Genomic DNA, 9,185 nt, shown 5'->3' with positions numbered 1-9,185 from the left:
TGCTGGGTGTACAGTGATGTTGAGTGTCTCTTGAGATTTGAGGAAGGTCATGCTGACTCTTTGGGTGTGCACTGGTGTCTTTTAGATGTGCTGTGCACTGGTGTCATCCAGTCAACATGTGTATGATATTTTGTTTATTATGTTTACATTATGTATGTATAGATCAAATTGAAAAGTAGAAAAGGTAAAGAGAAAACAGTCAGGGTATATTCCTTTTTGGAAGAAGGTTAAGGTGTCTTGCCCTAGAGCATCGGTTCCTAAACTGGGGAACGGGTACGCGAAGTGGTTCAGGGGGTATGCGGGGAGAACATTTTATTTTCGCGAAAAAAAGAACAAAAATATATTATTCTTTTTTTTTATACGTATATATAAATATATTTTTTCAAACTGACCTAAATAGACATGAAATCTTAAAGTGTCTGAATAACCAAGTCGCATTGCCCAAAAACTAATGTATACCCATACTAAAAATAGATAGGCCTAGGAAGGATGGGGAGACAGAGTGGAGTGGTAACGCACCTGTAAGCAGTTGCTCCCAACGCCACTTGGGTACACTGCAGCATCCATCGAGAGGCTCTTGCTGCCAAGGGAATGCCTGTCAGCTTTAATGACGTTTTAGACACTACAGTACAATTGGTAAAGTTTGTTAAAGCCAGGCACCTGAACTCTTGCATATTTACTGCATTACGCAGTGAAATTGGCAGCAACCATACGACGCTCATACGACGGCCTACTTCCGCGAAACTTACGAGTCGGACAGTTGGATTTGTTATCCCTTTTATGCTGTGACTGCGTACAGGCATCTGAACAGGAGAGCCTCATTGAAATCCCAACAAGTGGATCCTTTAAAATTGAATTCAAACATGAAAAAAAACGGGGAGGTACGTAGATGGAGATTGAATGTCTGAAGGCGTACGGGACTGTAAAAGTTTGGGAACCCCTGCCCTAGAGCAACTTGTACTGTAGGATAGACAATAATCTTTCACAGACACACCTCATCCATAAGGGGACATCAGCTTGCTTCTCGCTAGGTTAACACCTTGCAAATATGTAGATGCTATAGAAATCTTCAAAATACATTAAGGCTAAATTGACTCCTTGCAAACTTCCTCTTTAGAGTGTCATCTTAGTAATGGAAATGTTCTTACCTGAAAGTGTCTTTGAGCCATGACATTGAAAATGTTGCAGCAAACAATTTTTTTTTCCAATCTTAAATCTACCCTTTCAATGAGAGACAGGTGCGATGAGCTGTTAATCCAATCTTGCATACTTCCAGCTAATTTGAGTGGTGGTTCATGGAACATCTCTGCCAAAAATCAGTGCACTCATTTTGTATACTACAATTCCAATAATTCCGAAAACTAAACACTTATCAAAGTTAAGCCAATAAGAATATTCTGCTCACTTCTTGCCGAGAAATATTTCAAGACAATGGTGGCTTGAGTGAGCATGTCTGTGTCTAGGCTGAGACCCTGTTTACAACTTTTCAGAAGATGTTGTCTGTCCTTGACTGTCTGCATCCCCTATTCAGAGACCCCTTCATGAAGACTTGAATGTCTGACAGCGTGCACTTTTAGACTTAAACTGCAAACCAAAAATAGGCCTTTCTGCCTGACCTTACTGAACACTCGTCTCTGCACACAGGCCTTTCTGCCTGACCTTACTGAACACTCGTCTCTGCACACAGGCCTTTCTTCCTGACCTTATGTGACACTTGTTTTTGCAAAACTGCTCCATGTTCGGCACACGGATTACACAAGAAGTTCTCACATTTCAATGAAAACCACAAACCTGCATTTCCACATCTCACTAAAGATCGGAGTTCTATGGTAAAAGACACATAAGTGGCACACACGCACACACACTCCTACCCCCTCTTTCCTCTATAGAAATATTTATTCAGTATTTAAAAAAAAATATTTAGGAAATAATGGTAAATTGTTTTACTGATTCAATTATTTTAATTTTAAGCAACAACTAGCCTAAGTAACATAATAATGTCTAATTAATAGTACAAATATGTAAAACAACAGATCTCTTTTCAAGCTATGACAAGGAATCGTTGTTATACACCTTATGGCTACATCCCCCTTCATAGCCTGTTTAGCCCTTAATGATATGTTCCAAAAATGGAAGACTTTATTAAATAATTAATATTATTTACCACCATTTATTGAGTTTCGTTGCTTTTTCTCCACAGCTACAAGTGCTCATTTGTTTGTCAATTACCTTGCTCCCTGTCAATTTGTGTTTTCTCAAAATCAAGTCAAGTCATATTTATTTGTATAGCACATTTAAAATCATCTCACGCTGACCAAAGTGATTTACAAGTAAATCACAAAAACATAAAATATCGAAACGAATAGAAAACAGAAACAAAACTCAATCGTTAAATCTTTCAGCAAGACACAAAAATCTTAAGCAAAGGGGCATTACTGTAAGTTAGCAGCATAAATACTGTTTAGCTTTAAAAAAAAAAATAGCGGTGCTCAGAAAAGGAAGGAAGAAAAGAACAGGAGTAGCATGGGGCAAGAAAGACTCAATGGACTGGCTATGTGCTAAACGGAGAATTAAGTAATTGGACTTGAGTAGTGTTGTTAATGACTTAGCCCGTAGGATGTAACTAAATGCATGATTACACGTCTCATTGGTATAGAGTGGGATCAGGGATTTAAATGTAGTAACAATGCAATGGTTACTTAATGGATATAATTTGGCTGCGTGCGCTTGATGATGAATCATGAGCAGTGGCGGTTTTAGGCACGGTCAACCCGGGCAGCCGCCCGGGGCGGCACTTTTTCATGACACGTGAGGGGCGGCACGAGCACTTAAAAAAATAGTAATAATAATCTGGGCCGCGAAGCGCTTTTCTATTTCTATATATCATATCACTGCGTGAGGAATTGGCAAATTGGCGCCCCCTGCAGCTGCAGGCGCACCTGCTCGCTAAGAAGGTGCAGCGCAATCCTCCTGGGTGAAAGGGGGAAAGAGAGAAAGAGAGAGGGGGCGGCGGGCAGTTCAGCTCTGGGTCTCCCAATAAACATTATAATTACCTTATACTTTTTGTTTTTCTGAATTGTGTGAAATGGCTTATAAAAATAGGTAATACAGAACGATCATGTGGTCACCAAGGGCAAGGTTAATTGGTGGAAGGAGACCACTAACTGCTTCAATTTATCCAACTGGTGAAGGTAATAGTGAGCAGAGTATAGATAGATAGATAGTCAGATAGATACTTTATTCATCCCGAGGGAAATGTAATACATCTTTAACAGAGTAGTCTATTACATTATCGATAAAGCTATTGAAGGATGCTCGAGTGGACAAGGTAAAAATGTGTTTTATTTTATCAAGTGTAGCTTAACCAATATTCCTATTACTGTAAGGCAACCAGCTAATGTTGAGCACCAACTGAGTTGTTTGCTAGCTAGCGTTAGCTAGCTGATTTGACCATAGGGTATGGACATGTTCATTCATCTGACACTAGGCTAAAGTGTTAGCGAAATCCCGCTAGCCACAACTACATAATGTAACAGCATACAGAGTACTAGTATAATCTTAATAATTAGCAGGTCGATAGCGCTCGGAGGGGATATCGCCCGGGGCGTAATTCCATGCAGAACCGCCACTGATCATGAGTGAGGAATTACTGTGCTTTTCTTGGTGGCTATTTGTTCTATGCGTATCGATATATTGTGTAAGTTACTTTGTGTTGATAGAGTAGGTTGGCTAACACAATTTCGGATGTTTTATAATTGGGGAAATTAGGATGTGGTGATTGATTTGTTACATTTGGTCAGCATCGACATGGTGCAGGTAAGAACTAGTATTCAATGAGAGGAGGAGCGCACGATGCGAGTCGACTCACTTGGTGAATGAGACGCGCATTGCATGCGATCTGAGGCGTAGCGCACGAAGAGAGTCGCTCGAGGCGCATTGCGTGCGCACATTGCCTAATAAACGTGGTTGACTCTTATTAAAGCTCGAAAGAAAAATAAAATTCACAATGCAATTTATTTCAATGTGATTTATTTCTTTAAAAAGACTTTACAAGATCAACATCACAATGACTAATGGTGCAACAGTGTCTTCAAGAACTGTCCGTCGAAAACTGGGAGAAGAAGGTTTTTTTGGCAGAATAGCAGCAAAGAAACATTACTGAAAGAGAACAATTGAGTGTAACGCCTGAATTTTGCAAAAGAACACAAGAAATGGACAAAGAAAGATTGGTTTAAGTGTTGTGTACTGATGAGTCCAGGTTTGAATAGTTTGGCAACAAGCAAAGCGTGGATGTTCCACGAAGTGAGGGGGAGAGATATAAAAATTAGTGTCTCTTGCCAACAGTTTACAAGGAGGGGGTAGTATTATAGTGTGAGGTGCAATTTAAGCCTCAGGAACAGGTGACTTTGGCTAAATTGATGGCATCATGGATACAAAAGTATACCACAACATTCTGGTGAGGCACAGAGTTCCTTCTTGGAGACATCTTATTGAGCCTGGATTTATTTTCCAAGAGGACAATGACCCTAAACATTATTTTAACTATTGCCGGATCTACTGGCGACAAGGAATCTGCTGGAACATTGAAAATGATGGACCGGCCCTCTCAAAGTCTGGACTTCAAAGTTCAAACCCATCAAGCAAATTCGGGGCAAGTTGGAAAATAAACTCGACAGATCTATTGGAAATTCCAAGGAAAGCCTTTGGCTTGAGTTGCAGAAGGCATGGGATAACATTTGTGTTGAAGTTCTCAAGAAATATATTGACTCTATGCCAGAGAGATGTGCTGCTGTAATTGCTGCAAAAGGTGGGCGTACCACATATTAAATAATAAAAGTGGATAAAAACAGTAGGACTCACTTCATCTGATATTTGTTGTGCTCAGAACAGCCATCTGCATGTTTCATGAACATTATGAAATTAAATCATGTTTTGGAGGCAAAAAAAGGTAATTATTCTCAGATCTGTCAGGTGTTCTAATAATTTTGGCCACCACTGTATATCTTATCATGCCTCTTACCTCATTCATAACTTCTATTGCTACCTTCACATGTACTTACTCCTGCATCAGCCCTTTGCATCTACCTATATCATATCTGCACTAATGACCAACTATTGCTGCCAATGTTACTACTGCTCATACCCCATATATCTTGTACTGTCATATCTGTACTGTATAGGTACATCCCATCTATTTATTTTATATTACCACTATAGAATATAGAATAGCCTACTCTGAACTCTTGCTATCTGTACTTCTGGTAAGAACCCGTTGTCTCAGTACTTGCACTCTGTGCAATGACAATAAAGTTGAATCTAATCTAATCTAATTTTTTGACCTCTTGATTTTTGGGGAAGTTCATGTGTAAAGCTGACCACAACCCCCTGTGTGCGCCAGTGTTGTCAATCACATGTGCGCGCGCAACATTTGCGTCATGTTATCATTGTCAACTTGTGGGAGTTGTATTGTTTAACGGTGAGTTCTTTGGTAGATTAAATTGTAAACTTTAAATACAAATGCTAGTACAACTTATATACATTATCTGTAAGGTTGTCAGTGCGCAGTGGTAATGTAAGTTGGATTCGTTTTCGTTTTTTCCGTGGAAATAAATGACAATGCTTGACCATATAGCTATTTGATTCGTCTCTTTAAAGAAATAAATGACAATGCTTGACCGTGTAGCTATTTGTTTTGTCTCTTTAAAAAAATAAATGACATTGCTTGACCGTGTAGCTATTTGTTTTGTCTGTGAGAAAGAGTAAGAGCTTTAATAAGAGTCTCAACCACGTTTATAGTAGCCTAGGCTATGTGCGCCGTGTCAACCACGTTTATTAGGCAATGCGCAATGCGCCTCGATCGGCCCGCTTCGTGCGCTACGCCTCAGATCGCATGCAATGCGCGTCTCATTCACCAGATGAGGCGACTCGCATCGTGCGCTCCTCCTCTTAAAGAAATAAATGACATTGCTTGACCGTGTAGCTATTTGTTTTGTCTCTTTAAAAAATAAATGACATTGCTTGACCGTGTAGCTATTTGTTTTGTCTGTGAGAAAGAGTAAGAGCTTTAATAAGAGTCTCAACCACGTTTATAGTAGCCTAGGCTATGTGCGCCGTGTCAACCACGTTTATTAGGCAATGCGCAATGCGCCTCGAGCGGCCCGCTTCGTGCGCTACGCCTCAGATTGCATGCAATGCGCGTCTCATTCACCAGATGAGGCGTAGCGCATCGTGCGCTCCTCCTCTTATTGAATACCGGAACTTAGCTCCATGGTGACATAGCAATTGTCTGCTCTTTAATAATTATGTTATCCGTGCGCTTCTGTTTGAGCGAGACGTGTGCAAGAAAAAAAAACTTGCTCCAGGGCTAATCACAATTACGCAACACAGAGAATAAGGGTTATTACTGTATACATAGTATATGCCTTTCTGATCCAGGACTAGACTTGCTCAGGTATAATTCAATTAAAACAGTTGCACATGGAGGCTATTACATTTAACAGTTGTTTAAAGTGAATGAGGCCAATTGCAATTTCTCTAACAGTTTGTCAAACAACCTCAAAATGCAGCCTTCTGAAAATAACAGCAAGTGGTTAATCGTGGTAACGGTCTTTTTTTTTTTAACACAACCCTGCTACGGTTATTTGATACATCCCAGAACAACCACGGTGTATAGGCAACATGTATTACCAACGGAGTGTGCTGCCTAGAGGAGAGATACAAAGACGATGCTATGTATTGGATAAGCGAACATCTAAAACATAATAGCCTCCTGTGGCTGTTAAACATAAATAGCCTAATATAAGTTAAAATTCCTCACGAGAAAAGAAGTTCATTTGTAGGGTGAAAATGGAATCATCGTGTAAATAAATAAACGTCACGAAAAAGGCACAGGAAGCGTACCATGTCCTTGCCAGTCCTACCAGTACAGCGAAAATAAATAAAAAAAAAACTGCAAAACGAGGAAAAATAACGAAACAGAGATATTTGCGTTTCCCAATTCCCTTTTACAAGAGTTGGTCTTTCGCTGATGGTAGTTAACTTTTCTGACTGCCTTTAAGCTCTATACAGTTTCCTGGAATTTACGCTCAGCTTCTTCAGTTTTCTTGTTCGGTGTTTTTTTTTTTTTTTTTTTAAAGATCATTTAATAAATGGTAAGAACTCACTATTCTTCCTCTGTTTTAAAACAAAATGTTTAAATGACGATAATGGCTCATAAATAACCGAATTAGCCCCTTAAATTGCATGCATCATTTGCAATGGTTACCAGTCAACACAAAAAGGTGTCTTAAGCTGGGCTAATTGTGAGAATAATAACTAGGTCAAAAGGAGGAAAAAATCTTTTTGACCCCATAAACCAATGCCTCTAGAGAAACTTTGTGGTGCACACCTATGCGTAATACAAATCCAATAGCCAGGATCCTGGCACCCCCTGTTGGTCAAGAATTATACAGAAGCCAAGACCACGCTGACTCAGGAATATCAAATGGGATGATGATGGTCATCATGTAACATATAAAAACATACAGCCGCGGAAAAAATTAAGAGACCACTTCAAAATTATCAGTTTCTCTGGTTTTACTATTTATTGGTATGTGTTAAAGTAAAATGTACATTTTTGTTTTGTTCTATAACCTACTGGCAACATTCCTACCAAATTTCAAATAAAAATATTGTCATTTAGATCATTTATTTGCAGAAAAATGACAATTGGTCAAAATAGCAAAAAAGATGCAGTGTCTTCATGTAACGGAGGTAATCTTCCCCCGGTGTTTCACTCTGCGTTGTGTAGTTTTTTAAGAAGGACACAGCCACCGACCTGGTATTCATACATTTATTTCCTGATACATGAAAGTAAAGAAAATGAAATCAGTCAAGACAAAAGCTTGCAAGTCGCACAGCTCCTCTGTCATGTACTTCCAGGGAAAGAGCGCTCGCGCACAAACACGTGCATGAAATACTTTAATATTAAACGTGACCCACCTGATACATGAAAGTAAAGAAAATGAAATCAGTCAAGACAAAAGCTTGCAAGTCGCACAGCTCCTGTCGACACAAATCAGGTAAGCCACTTAAAATAATGTTCACAAAACAAGCTATACCATATAGACACATGTAGGCTAGTTAACTCGTTAGCCTGTGTTTTTAAGACTTTTACCTACCTCTGTCATGTACTTCCAGGGAAAGAGACAGAGGTAAGGAAGAACCAGGAGATAACTAGTTTATCACGCCCATTTAAAAACATTGTATCTAAACAAATCTGGGAACCAATTATCTGCACCTTGACCGTGCTAGGGAGAATTAACCCATGAAGGGAGGGAAATTCAGGGAAGCATATTTGACCCTGTTACATTCAGATCTCGAATAATGCAAAGAAAACAAGCTCATATTCATTTTTAAACTACACAATACTAATGCTTACACTTAGGAAGAGTTCAGAAATCAATATTTGGTGGAATAACCTTGATTTAAAATCACAACTTTCATGTGTCTTGGCATGCTCTCCACCAGTCTTTCACATTGCCGTTGGGTGACTTTATGCTACTCCTGGCGCAAGAATTCAAGCAGCTCGGCTTCTTTTCATGGCTTGTGACCATCCATCTTCCTCTTGATCACATTTCAGAGGTTTTTTATGGGATTTTAGGTCTCGAAATTGGGCTGGCCATGACAGGGTCCTGATCTGGTGGTACTCCATCCACACCTTTACTGGCCTGGCTGTGTGGCATGGAGCATTGCCCTGCTGGAAAAAACATTTCTCAGAGTTGGGGAACATTGTCAGAGCTAAAGGAAGCAAGTTTTTCTTCCGGGACAACGTTGTACTTTGCCTGGCTGAGGTTTGTAAAAGACCATAAGGATTGAAAAAAGCGGACTGGAGGGTCTTCTAGTTTGTCTTCTCTGATGAGTCCAATTTTCAGCTTTGCCAAACACATGGTCGTCTGATGGTTAGACGGAGACCTGGAGAGGCCTACAAGCCAGAGAGTCTTGCACCTACTGTGAAATCGGACTCATCAGAGAAGACGAACTTAGAAGAACCTCCAGTCTGCTTTTTCAATCCTTATGGTCTTTTACAAACCTCAGCCAGGCAAAGTACAACGTTGTCCCGGAAGAAAAACTTGCTTCCTTTTGCTCTGACAATGTTCCCCAACTCTGAGAAGTGTTTTTTCCAGCAGGGCAATGCTCCATGCCAC

The sequence above is a fragment of the Sprattus sprattus genome (assembly GCF_963457725.1).
Source record: "Sprattus sprattus genome assembly, chromosome: 1".
In the NCBI taxonomy this organism is placed as follows: Eukaryota; Metazoa; Chordata; class Actinopteri; order Clupeiformes; family Clupeidae; genus Sprattus; species Sprattus sprattus.
The sequence above is the reverse complement of the archived record's forward strand: the minus strand, read 5'-3'. Positions refer to the sequence as shown.